This window comes from Calidris pugnax, unplaced genomic scaffold, assembly GCF_001431845.1.
Source record: "Calidris pugnax isolate Ruff unplaced genomic scaffold, ASM143184v1 scaffold154, whole genome shotgun sequence".
Classification (NCBI taxonomy): Eukaryota; Metazoa; Chordata; class Aves; order Charadriiformes; family Scolopacidae; genus Calidris; species Calidris pugnax.
This window is the reverse complement of record NW_015090890.1, coordinates 984,835-998,177: the sequence shown is the minus strand read 5'-3', so window position 1 is coordinate 998,177 and position 13,343 is coordinate 984,835. Positions and strand designations below refer to the sequence as shown.

Here is a 13,343-nt window from a genome sequence, read left to right as displayed (position 1 = left end):
AGGGACAGTGGCTTTAAACTGAAAGCAGGTAGGGTTAGGTTGGACATAAGGTATTTTTTACACTGAGGGTGGTGAGACCCTTGCCTGGGTTGCCCAGAGAGGTGGTGAATGCCCCATCCCTGGAAACATTCCAGATCAGGTTGGATGGGGCTTGGAGCAACCTGATCTAGTTGAAGATGTCCCTGCTTGTGGCCGGGGGTTGGACTAGATGGCCTTTGAAGGTCCCTTTCCACTGAAACCATTCTGTCATTCTGTCATCTCATCTGGGGATCGCGGTGTTTGACGGTTTCATCCCAGGTGACAGCAGTGGAGCTGCTGAGGCTGTGGGTGCAGGCATTACTTGGGGCTGTTAATACTCTTCAAAGGCTTCTGTCTGCACAGGTCAAACAAATTATCTTTAAAGCCTTGGTTCCTGCAGAAACCTCACCTTTGTCATAGAAGCACTTTTGAGGCACCAGGTAACGCTGACTTATTCCTCGGGCGATGTTAGGTTGGGCTCTTGCCACAACTTGGTGGTGTAACCAAGATCTGCGGGTGGCCAGGCTGCCTCTGCCTCTGCCCCGAGCGTGGGGTGACCTGGGTTCAGCTGGGTTTTACCTTCTGTTGGATGAGGAACCAAGTTGCAGATGAGAGCACAAACCCTTCCAGCAGAGGGGGTTGGACTAGATGATCTCCAGAGGTCCCTTCCAACCCCATAGCGTTCTGTGAGGTTTGTCAGCCTGGGAGCAGCACCTCGGACCCCAAGAGGTGGGGTAAGGTGGTCCAGATGTGTTCCATGGCTTGCTGGGGTGTGGGACCACTTAGGGATCTCAGGAAAGGTCAGCATCCCACGGAGCAGTGGGGAAGCAGGACTTGGATTCAATCATACAGCTTGTCTGGTGGCCAACATAACACACTGCTTTGGCCAAGAATGACCCAGTTTGTTCTGCCCTCCCCCAAAATAACGTCCCCCTCCCTTTTTCCGGGTTAGTTTTTATAATCAGATCTGGAAGTGAGTCCTCTGCCGGGCGAGCAGCCAGCGGATGTCCCAGCAGTGGGGTGTTCTCTGCCCTCCAGCCCCACGGTGCTCAGGGGCAGCTGGATGAGGGTGAAGACCAGCATCTCTTCCCTTGGTCTGGTAGGGAGAAGCGGTTGGGTTGGTCCTCCAGCTCAGGGGAGCAGCTGATGGAAACGAAATGGCTTTTTGATGGTCCATAGAGAAGAGTCCAGCAGAACCCCGGGGTGGTGCTTGGACAGCAAGCAGACGCCTGCTGTCTCGGGAATCTTCCAAACATTTCTCCTTCTGCCAGCGCTGTTTGAGGCTTTCCTGGGTTGGGTCTGTGCCAGCCACGTTGCTCTCCAGTCCTCTGCTTGTCCCCGTCAGGGGCTGGCACCGCAGGGGGATATCTGGTGTTTCCTCTCCATCTCCTGGGACCAGGTCTGGAGGACCCCTGCCAGGTCCCTCACGCGTGCCAGCAGCCACGTTTCAATCACAGCAGATGTTAACAGAAGAGCTAATTTTTGTGGGTAGGGATGGTGGTAAAGGAGAGACTTGTTTAGAAGCAAATTAGCCCAAGGTCTCCTTCAATGCCTAATGACAGTGCGTGCCAACAGTCCCTCCAGACTCTGCTCCATCCCATGGAGAGTCCCATCGCATGCTGCCACCACCGATGGTAGCCTGAAGGACGTGAAGCAGCGCGTCACCCGCCGTGCCATGGCACAGCAGACGTGTGCCAGAGCACTGCTGGCTCCCACTGGTGACAGGGACAGTCACGAAGCCCCTCTGTGTGTTTTGGCAGAGCAGCAAAAATCAGGATTTACCACCCATGATGGAGCCACCTCCCCTTCTGTCAAGCGAGGATGGCATCGTGGAAAGTCCACCTCCCCGTGAGGGAACGACTTGGTAGCGATGACTCTTGAACAGCTTTTGCTGGTCCAACCAGTTCTTCAGAGGCTGTGTTTTTGGGTTTTATTTTGTATTTCTTAAGTGGTAGCTTGCTTAAGGGCAGCTCCTGTTGTGACGGTACCTCTAAAATCCTTAAGCTGCTTGAATCACTCCGAGGAGCCGAGCAATAAAAGAGTTGGAATAAAATGTATCCCGCGATGTCCTTCACTTCTGCTGACAGCTGCAGTTTAGATTGCTGGTGCAACCTTTTAGCATAGCTAGCTTGTAAAAACTAATAAAAAAATAAAATGAAGTCATAACGGCTACTTGCCACCGCTTCTCGGATGGGGAGGAGAGAGAAACTGCCTTTCTTTTCAGGTGAGGGTGTGCTGGTGCACTGTTACTGCTGTTAATGTAATATTCTGATCACTGTCATTAATATGCGCTGTAATTTTTACATTCTATAAGCTGTACAGTGTTTATTAGAGAAGGGGCTTTGCTTTTATCGTAAAGTAATGTTTATCCCATGAGCACCCTAATGTTTTTCGGAGCTTATATTAGAATTACACTTTTAAAAGAACCTAAGCTCTCGGGAGAGTGGGTCGTTTGGCTGATGGGAATTTGGGCAGCCCAGGCTGGAGGGGGCTTGGAGCAACCTGGTCTGGTGGGAGGTGTCCCTGCCCAGGGCAGGGGGTGGAACTGGATGGTCTTTAAGGTCCCTTCCCACCCAAACCATTTGATGATTCTAAGATTTCCAGGTGCTCTGATTCCTTGGATCCTTTGCCTCGAGTTTCAGGCGCCCAGAATAATTTGTGACTTTGGGAAAAAAAAAAGAAAAAAACCCACAATAGTTTAACCAATATGGATTTTTATTTTGTAAACAATATACATTTCAAAGCTTGTGATGGATAAAACATTCCCAGACCTCGGAGGGGCAGGGAGGGCTGTGCACAGATGCTGGGTTCACCCCAGTGTGTGTTTTGTGGGGCATGTTGAAATGAAATGAAATGAAATCCTCAGCTGCGGCGGGTTGAGTAACATCTTCCCTCAGGATTTCTGGAGAACTCTGGAAAGAGCTTTGCAATGCAGGGAGGAGCGAGGGTGTAGAGGGGGGTCAGGGCTGTTCATCCTCCTCTCTGCAAACATCTTGTAGCCTTGTGCTGATGGAAACGTGCCACGTCCTGCAGCCTGCCAAGAGGGAGAAGAGCCGCCTTCACGAGACGCTTCCTTCTTCACAGCCCGGAGATGTAGGCACTTGGGAAGCATTTTGCTGCCCGAAGTGAGAAGGATGGAGAGGCAGCCTTTATGAGCAGCTGCCAGTCTCCTCACTGGTGCCCAGCACGGGCTCCCTGCAGGGACTGTGGGAAAGGCTGGGAGTAGGGAAGGCATGAGTAAGAGCAGGGGTGGGAAGAGGGAGGCTGGGGGGACACTCTGCCAAACCCGTGGCTGTCCAAAAAACTGTGTAGCAGGGCGAAGGCATGTGATGCTCAGGGCTTTTTGTTCTGAAACAGAAAGAAATGCCACCTCCAGCAAAGGCATCGCCCTCTGAACAGCGGTCCTGCAGCCTTTGCCTTCGGGTAGCGAAAGGTATTTTATTTTATTTTGGTTTCCTATATGTCTAGCTGCTGAGATCAGCCAGTTGTTTGCAGCAGAAGGGTGCTGGAGAGAGGAGTTGAGCTGGGGAAAGAGCTGGATGAAAAATCATAGTGAGTTGCTGGGCTTGAGGCGGGTGGAGCTGGTGGTGTGTCACACAGCAGGTCAGCCTGGGTGGCTTGTGGTGGTCCCCTTTGACCTTGGCACTTAGAGAACAAAGTAGTTGATTTTATTATATCTTTTTTTTGGTGGGAAATGTTCAAATGTGTGTGACTTCAGAGCTACTGGTGCAAATGTTCAAATGTGTGTGACTTCAGAGCTATCAGTTGTCAGGTGTTGTAGTGGAAATGGTTCTTGTGAAGGGAGCCGAGGATGCCTGCAAGCTGGCTTTGAGCTGGTGGAGCACAGAGCTGGTGACCCCCATCTCATCCCATTTAGCTACAAAGGGTTTGAAATATCCCATTTCCAGGATGTTTTGTTTCGAGAGAGAGATTTGAGAGCAGCGTTTGTAAAGAGTTCTGATCATTTACCACTCCAGTTGCACTGCTGTACGTTGTACTGGTTCTTACAAAGCCAAGTATCCTCGTCCCCAGCTTCAGGTGATGGGCCAAGGTTTGGTGGAGTCAAGGTAATCTATCAAGTTGTGACAGGGACAACCAAGAGCATCTTTCATGTCCTTCCTGGCTGTCCCTGTAGGTGTCCATTCTGCCCATGTAAGCCAAAGCATCAAACAGGGGTAGGGCAGGCACGGAGCTGATTTTCCTGGTGTTCCCACAGTGGAAGTGGCTCAGGACCAGCCGTCCAGATCCTCAAAACTTTGCTTGGGGAATTCTGGCTGGTTTGCTTTTTGTTATGGGTGTCCTGCACTCCCTTTGGGAGCCTCTGCCAAGGAACATGCAGGAGCTGAGGTTGTGCCTCATTGCTGTGGGTATCAAAACACCCAAGGTGGTGTCCTTTGAGCCAAATCCTGTGCCTCATCTAGTGTCCTCCAGCCTCTGAGACCCCTCAGCAGCCCAGATTGTCAAGTGCATGGGAGCTTCCAGCCTTAAAGCTGACCACATCGTGAATCTCTCCTGTTTGGAGACAGCCTGGAAGGAGTGTTTTCAGCCCGTGTGCTAATAGGAGGCCTCTCTTGCACGATGCCTCTAGGCGTTGGGTAATGTGTTGCTTAACTACATGTGGGTTTGTTTGTGTTTCTATATTAAACAGGAGAAAGAACCCTTGAGATCAGCACCGGGAGAAGCAAGAGGAGCGGTGAAGGAGTCGCTGTGTGATGCACGACGGGTCGGAGCCGAGGTGTAGAAGGTAAGACAGCATCACTCTGCTCCACACCTGGTACTAGATTGCTTCTTCCCTTGCTGTATTTTAGCAGGGTCTCCAAAAACATCTCTGCGCTCTTCTAGCAAAGCTCCTTTCTCTCCATGCTCAAGCTAAAGTAACGGTGAGCTGGGGGAAGCTGGTAAAAGTTGGGCAGCAACCCCCGTGGTGCCACCCATGGGGTCTTAATCAAGCCCCTTGCATATTTTTGGCCATCAGCTCTTTTGTTTTTTTAAATCATCTATCATTTGCTGAAAGTTTTAGCCGACTTCAGTGGGCAGAACCGCAGGCCAAGAAGTGGCATTTCACAATATTCTGAATTCAGCAGCTTAAATTCTGGTTTGAAGAGAAGTCACCGATGGTCTGAGCTCTCAGTGTCTGGGTACCCCGGGACCCAAATCCCCGCCCTCAGCTCAGGGAGGGAGTTGGGCTCTGAAACTGCCCACGTGATCTGAATATTTTTCTTCTTTAGCATAATTCGTTGGGCAGATCCTTGTCCCAAAACGCTTTGTAACCAGGGTAGGTTCACGGTGGAAGGATTAGTCTGTGCACAGCTCTTGTGGGGGTGTGTGGCTGGCAGGGAAGCAGGGGCCACCTCACTGCAGAGGCTGGAGATGCTGCCAGCAGCACCTTCCTCCTTCCCCACTTCTCCTCTCGCTCCTGTAACGCAGCCAGAGGATGGGATTTAGTGCCCTTGTGCTGAGCTCCTTCAGGCAAACTCCAGGCTGTTGTCAAAACTGCTGATGAATTTGGGCTTGAGCAAAGGTGGCAAACGTTGAAGCAAAGTTGGTTGGAGCACTGACTCCAGCCTCATCTAAATCGGCCAAAAATATGCAAAGGGATTGATTAAGACCCCATGGGTGGCACCGTACCAGTGCTGCCCAACTTTTACCAGCTTCCCCCAGCTCACTGTTCCTTTACTTGACCATGAAAAGAAGGGAGCTTTGCTTCTGCCCCTGCCGGGGAGCGGCATTTTCGGGCAGAGGGACCCAAAGGCACCAAGAGGCAGTTGCATCCTATGGGAGGCTGCTCCAGCAGCCTGAGTTTTCGAGTGGAAGTAGCACGTGGATTATTCCTGGGAGCTGCCAGAGTTATTCAAGTCAGGATTTGGCTGCCAGATCTGACTCCTGCTCTTCGGAAAACTTGGCTGAAGCGTAATGGCCTGTGAAGCAGCAAGAGGCAGACAAGGTGCTCTCAAGGTCCCTTTTGGCCTTGAACTCTACTAATCTGTGAAAAGCTCACAGCTGCGTCTCTAATGACACACGACCAGTTCAAGCCCCTGTTTTGATTTGCTGTCAAGAGATTCCTCCAGGAGCCCTGTGTCCTTGTGTGTCACGTTTGGAGCATCTGCTCCCGAAATTCATGGGCTGAACCGCTTCCAGCAGACTCAGCAACGGCGCTGGTGATTTCCTCCAGGAAATCCAACCATGCAGGATGGCATTTAGTTTATGGGATCATGGCAACCAAGCCATAATGGCACTCTTAAGTTGCTTTTTTATTTATTTACTTTATTTGAACCTGTTAGCTGTCTCCCCACCCCCAACCGCATATCTCTAGATCTAAGGGTGGGTTTTTTTCTGCCTTAGTCAAGTGAAAGAGTAAATCCTTTTTGATTTATTCCAGAGCAGCCCTCGAGCTCAGCTCCTGTGAGAGCCTGCTGACTTGGAGTTCAAAAGATCTCGTGTCTTTGAGGCCAGGCTGTGGTCTTCCGTCTTGCCTCAAAGTTAAACTGAAAGAGAAAAGTCTCTTTTTATTTTTTTCTTAAAAAGAGAAAAAGAGAAAAAAATCAGCATGCTGTGTAAGGGAATCGGTCTTACCTGCAGCAGAAGAGAATGCCAACGTGCAGGATTTCAGGTTAAAATCTGGTTGTTTAGCGAAGGCTTTATTTTCAAGCACCTTGTTGAGTAAGTGTTTCGTAGAGATAAATACTTCCTTTGAAAGCAGTGCTGTTGGCTGGCTGGGATCCAGCCTGTGATCCTACATTAAAGCATTTTTGGGGGTGATCAAACCGCTCCGTTGCCGTGGTGGCTAGAAATGGTGGTTCTGATCCCTAATGTCCTGCAGATCTGCTGATAACAAGGTCCGGCTCAGGCAGAGTTTTTGCGTCCCTAATTCCCCAGTTGGGTCTTTGTGTCTGTGCTGAATTTCACCACAGGTGGGAAGTTTTTGGTCACTGGCATAATTGCCTTGTAGCCTAGTTGATGTTTTCAGGAATAAATGTTAAAAGATAGGCTAAGGATGTCTCAGTTCAACCTTCAGGCTCAGTATCTGCCTCCATCTCTGCGTTTTGTTTTTCTTGCTGCCTGGCTCAGGGTATTTGGAGGTGGAAGTGGAGCTGCAGAAACGTGGGCTCCAGCACACACTGAGCCAAGAGGCTTGCCCTTAAATGTGGATTTCTGATGCTTAACTTCTAACGTCATCCTGGGGAGCGATATCAAATGCGTCCAACAGTTGTTGTGCATCTCAGATGACCGTCTGGACATACTGGAGGGGTTGGGTGGAGTTGATACCTTAAAATGCTGGACACCATAGTGATGAATATAAAGTATTAAGCCCTATAAAGAAAATGCTGGACACCATAGTGATGAATATAATGTATTAAGCCCTATAAAGCCCTAGAGCCCTAGAGGGAGCTGGGATTGTTCAGCCTGGAGAAGAGAAGGCTCCAGGGAGACCTTATAGTGGCCTTTCAATACCTGAAGGGTGCCTATAGAAGAGCTGGAGAAGGACTCTTTGCCAGGAAGTGTAATGATAGGACAAGGGAAAACGGGGTTAAATTGGAAGAAAAAAGATTCAGATTAGATCTCAGGAAGAAATTTTTTACGATGAGGGTGGTGAGACACTGGAACAGGTTGCCCAGAGAAGCTGTGGCTGCCCCATCCCTGGAGGGGGTCAAGGCCAGGCTGGATGTGGCCTTGAGCAACCTGGTCTGGAGGTAGGTGTCCCTGCCCAGGGCAGGGGGGTTGGAACTAGATGATCCTTGAGGTCCCTTCCAACCCAAACCATTCTATGATTCTATGCAAAGCTGAGCTGTGCACCCGGAGAGGAGGTGCAGGCAGTTGCCTGGCATACATGGATATATATATACGTATTTATATGCATATATGAGGAGGTGCAGGCAGTTGCCTGGCATACATATATATATATATGTATTTATATGCATATATAGAGCAAAATAAAAGCAAAATATAGCACTTTTATATGCTAACTATCTTCTCTAGGGCCCTGCTTAGTCCAAATGTATGCAGTTGTTGCTAGAGCTGTGTGTTTGGAAGGGCAGAGGTGATAGATGGGAGACCTTTAACATATGGGGAACCACCTTTTGAAAGAACGGCTCTTGTGAGCAAGGTGACCTTGGCTCCGCTGCGGCCTGGGGAAGCCAGCAATGCGGTGGGAGGAGATGCTGAGCAGCACAGTGAGGGCTCGGCCGGGTGCCAGCAGGAGATATAAAACACAGCTTGGGTTAGGGGGGGTTTTAACTACAAGTGGGGTTGTCAGGGCTGCTGTGTGAAACTGGGGGTGCTCTCCTGAACTTGTATGTTCGAATAGACACTTGGCAGGTCTGTATCTACTTTTTTTTCCTCAGTTTTTTTTTTTTTTAAAAGCGCCAAGGTTGGTACAATCTACTGGGGAGAAAAGCAGCTTTCTTACCTGGCTCAAAGGAACACGGTGATTTGCTGGCAGTGATAGAATCACGGAATCACAGAATGGTTTGGGTTGGATGGGAGCTTTAAAGGCCATTGAGTTCCACCCCCTGCCCTGGGCAGGGACACCTCCCACCACACCAGGTTGCTCCAAGCCCCCTCCAACCTGCCCTTGAACCCCTCCAGGGATGGGGCAGCCACAGCTTCTTGGGGCAACCTGGGCCAGGCTCTCACCACCCTCACAGCAAAGAAGTTCTTCATTATATCTAGCCTGAATCTACCCTTTTTTAGTTTAAAAACATTCCCTCTTCTCCTGTGGCTCCCCTCCCTCATCCAGAGTCCCTCTCCATCTCTCCTGGAGCCCCCCTTCTTGAGGGACTGGCAGGGGCTCCAAGGTCTCCCCGGAGCCTTCTCTTCTCCAGGCTGACCCCCCCCAACTCTCTCAGCCCCCCCTCCCAGCAGAGGGGCTCCAGCCCTCCCAGCATCTCCGGGGCCTCCTCTGGTCCCGCTCCGTGTGCCTGAGAACACCTTGCTGTTTATTATACCCCTCTTTTTGGGAAAAAGAAATCCCCATCTAGAAAGCCAGGGAAAACTGTAGTCATTTTCTGGCAGGTCTGTGTGCAGTAAATCCACGCAGCTCAGGTTGGGAGAGAAGGATGAGCAACGGGCTGAGTCTTCTTATGCTCTGTCACCACTTCTCCTGCTCTTTCTTCAGCAGAGAGAAACCACACATCGACCTTCTCCCGCAAACCCCCGTTCTGAGCCAGCAATAAAGTAGGAAAATGTTTTTTCCCCAAATCTAATTTGAAACGTGATGACTGGACCGTTCTTAAACAGCTTTCAGCTTAACAATAAAGAAACTTCACAGAGTGCTTGGCAGGAGCCTCTGTACATAATTTAGATCATAATCAGATGCATTAACACATTTTATATGGATCTCATGGGGGCCGAGAAGATGAGGTGTGCTGGGTAATTTCTTTCCAGATTTCTTTACCTGATTGTTTATTGCTCTTGGGGACTTCATTTGTGGTCCAAATGTCACCAGCAGAATCCTGCTGCTTCATGCGCCTGCATTTAGAGTAGCGGGGAGCCAGGCTTCTAATAACCTAATGGCTGTGTTGTCCTCGGTCTTTCCATCCACGTGTGTGTGTGTGTGTCCAAGGGAGGGTGGGGAGGACGTGGGGAGGGAGAAGGTCGAGAAGAACCAAAGCAAGGACCCAGTTCTGCAAATTGCCCATCTCCCCCCCGATGCCAGGGGTTGGGTGGGAGGGCAGTGCTGGAGGAGTAGCTGCTTTTCCCACTGAGCACAATCATCTCTGCTTCTGGAGAGCTCCACGGGGGAAGCTCTCCCTCCCCACCTCCTCATCGGAGCTGTTAAACATAAGCAGCTCTAATTTTTATAAAGCTTCTGAAAGCTTTTCGGCGCCCCGTGCGAGGGAGCAGTCGTATATCACCCGCGCCGCTTCATTGTTTTGCCACGAATCCGCCCCTGCCAGAAGCATCTCCTTGTTGCGGAATCGCTCCTTTTGACAGAAAAATCTGTTGCCGCTTTGATAAATGATGTTTTGGATTTCTTTCTGCTCTGCTGGTTCGTATTATCCCCCCTCAAAAGGTGGGAAGTGAAGTTCCCTGTCACTTCGATGTCTCCTTTGTGCGCGTTGAAGTAAGAACCCTTCCCATGTGGTTCGTGGGTATTTATTTGTTATTAAATGCTGTGAAGTTGGCGAACGGCAGCGTTCCCCATCCCTCCCCCACTGGGGGCTGCCAAGGCCAGGCTCTGCTCCGAGACCCACAGCTCAGGGCTGAGATCCTGGTGCCCATGGAGCAAGGGGGGGATGCTCCTGGGCACTGGGGCTCGCTCGCCCGGGGTGTAACCCACCGGTGGTGGCCTTGGCTGGCTAGCAGTGACCCACACCATCCCTGGCTGTGGGCCAGAAACTGGCACAACCAGGATAAGAAATGGGCACAACTTGGTGGGTGAGAAGCTCAACAGGAGCTGGCAATGTGGGCTGGCAGCCCAGAAAGCCCCCCTCATCCTGGGCTGCATCCCCAGCAGCGTGGCCAGCAGGGCCAGGGGGGGATTCTGCCCCTCTGCTCCGCTCTGGGGAGACCCCACCTGGAGCTCTGTGGAGAGGGAGGAAATATCCCCAGTCCTTTTGCTATTTATAGCCAGTTCACAAGTGGTTTCCTTGCTTCCAGTGCCCAAACTACCAGCTGTGACTGATGTGTTGTCCTTAGGTCAGTGGCACATACAGCCACCAACTTGACCTGACCAGCTCAGAGGGTTATGGGTTCAGCTGATGGCTCTGCTGGTGCTCTGGTTTGGTTGGGGCAGGGACATACAGCCACCAACTTGACCTGACCAGCTCAGGGGGTTATGGGTTCAGCTGATGGCTCTGCTGGTGCTCTGGTTTGATTGGGGCAGGGACGTAGAATCATAGAATGGTTAGAGTTGGAAGGGATCTTAAAGATCATCCGGTTCCAGCCCCCATGGACAGGGACACCTCCCTGAATGGTTAGAGTTGGAAGGGATCTTAAAGATCATCCAGTTCCAGCCCCCATGGACAGGGATACCTCCCACCACACCAGGTTGCTCCAAGCCCCCTCCAACCTGCCCTTGAACCCCTCCAGGGATGGGGCAGCCACAGCTTCTTTGGGCAACCTGGGCCAAGCTCTCACCATAGAATCATAGAATCATTCAGGTTGGAATGACCCTTGGGATCATCGAGTCCAACCATCTACCCTACTCTACAAAGTCCTCCCCTACACCATATCCCTCAGTACCACATCTAAATGTCCCTTAAACACATCCAAGGATGGTGACTCAACACCACCCTCCCACCAAAGAAGTTCTTTCCAATATCTCATCTAAATCTCCCCTCTTTCAGTTTAAAGCCATCACCCCTTGTCCTGTGGCTCCCCTCCCTGATCCAGAGTCCCTCCCCAGCTTTCCTGGAGCCCCTTTAGGGACTGGAAGGGTCTCCAAGGTCTCCCTGGAGCTTTCTTCAGGCTGAACCCCCCCAGCTCTCTCATCCTGTCAACAACACGCTTGGTTGGGCTGTGGAAGGGGGGGGTCTGAACTTGCCGGGGCTGTGAAGGAAAAGGAGTGGTTTGGTTTCCATTTGCTTAAGATCTACTTGCAGTGGACTTTAGAATTATTGATGTTCGACCTGTCTTTGTACCAAAACACTGCCCCTGTTCAAACAACCGCTCTGCTGAAACTATTGGATTACCTCTCGCCGAAGCGTTATTTGATTTGGCTTGCTGTTTTGTCGAGCCTCTGAAGATAATAGCTTGCTTTAGCCTTTCGTCTCCGATAGCATGAAAGCAGCAGCCGTCCAGAGGGGGGATGTGCTGCTGCATTCTAACTTCTGTGAGTTAGAAGCACCACGGGTTATCTGCGTGGTGTAGGATCCATACAGCCTTCACCTGCCTTCTCCTTTGTATCCTGCATTTATTGCTTGGCTGGGTAAGAGTTTTGTTTGCTGAAGATCTGCCACGTGCTCATCTGTTCCTCCTGCTGTATAGTTGGGAAGCTCAGGCCTCGTATCTGGAAAAAAAAAAAGGTGGTGAAAGTCTTCCAGCATTCTTCTCCATGTGGCTATATTCTAAAATGCAAGGGGGGACGTGTTGCTTTTCTGCTGTGTGTCCTTTGCTTGTGTGGCCCTGGCTGGTCCTTCTCATGTTTGGGGAGAAGAACAGAACCAGGGAAACTGAGGAATTTAGGTTCTTCTTTGGCTGATTTCAGGTGAATACAATCTGCTGTTTGGTGGATGCTGGTTAAGAGTCACAGGCATAAATAAAGCAGAATGGGAAAGATGGAGCATTTAACCTCTTCTGATGGTTGGAAATGGGAAGAAAGTGCTTTTTTTCGTTTCCATCAGGCAGTAGGAGGCTGGCTGTTGTGCGTGGGTGTGGTTGCCCTCCACTGGTTGATATTAGAATGACCTCCCTATATCAGAGACACTTTTTTGGCCAAGATCGGTGTTGACTTGGAAGAATCAGAAGCATTTCAGATGCAGGGGTGGATTGATGAGAAGTGGCTGGTGCAACTGGTCGCTCTTCATCTGCAAAGCCACTCTGAATGAGAGGCATCTTCTAAGCTGGTGAAGCAGGAGGAGTTGTCCAATGCAGAGGGACGCACAGAAGCCAACTCTATCACTAAACGTGGCCAGGGCTTGGAGAGGGGTAGCCAGGGCTTGGAGAGGGGTAGCCAGGGCTTGGAGAGGCTGCAAAACACGTCCTGCTGCAAGACATGGCTCTGAGCAATCTGTCCCCAAGGCCTGGTGACCCCACAGGGCTCGTCACACCTCAAAATAGGCAGCACACCCCTTGCCTCCTACTCCACTGAACAGACCAGGCTTGAGTTATGTATCAGGCTGAGAATTATGCGACAGTCTTAATTACAGAATCATTTGCTGACCTTCAGTTTTATGAAAATAATCTAAAAGTGACTTTATCAGCACTTAAATGGCTGTTCAGCAGAGAAGCTTAGAGGATTTAAGGGAACTACATCCAGCAGTTGTGATTTCCACTCCGGTGTGTTAGACCGTGTCCTTGAAGGTTGCTGATGTTCACTATTCACTAAGTTGAGCGATCCTGGTCAGCAAAACCAGTGACTTGTGGGTTTGGTGGCTTTTTTTCAGAAGCAGCAAAGTCAGGAAGGCAGCTGTGTGCTTTAGAAGACCGTAGTAAGGGTGAAAATTTTGTGCTCTTGAAACCCTTTTCAAATGTGTGTACTAGGAATTATAGATTTCTGTCTTCTATGGATTTTGGCAAGACAGCTATTAGGGTAAGGTGAAAGGCCAGTGAACATGAGAGGAGCTTTCAATTTTGGTGAAACTCAATACTTACGCTTCCCAGTGACAACAGAAGACATCTTTTTTTATAAAAAAAAAAAAAAAAAAAAAAAAAAAAACAAAAAG

The 13,343-nt window shown here is 50.2% G+C and overlaps 1 protein-coding gene across 1 annotated transcript in view; it reads left to right on the top strand.

The window, feature by feature from the left end:
- The window catches only part of EXTL3 (exostosin-like glycosyltransferase 3), a 120,014-nt gene that overhangs the window by 48,038 nt on the left and 58,633 nt on the right, over positions 1–13,343 (top strand). The window contains exon 2 of the mRNA XM_014947671.1: positions 4,667–4,762. The gene's annotated coding sequence lies outside the window, so the exon portion shown is untranslated. The remainder of the gene's footprint in view (positions 1–4,666; positions 4,763–13,343) is intronic.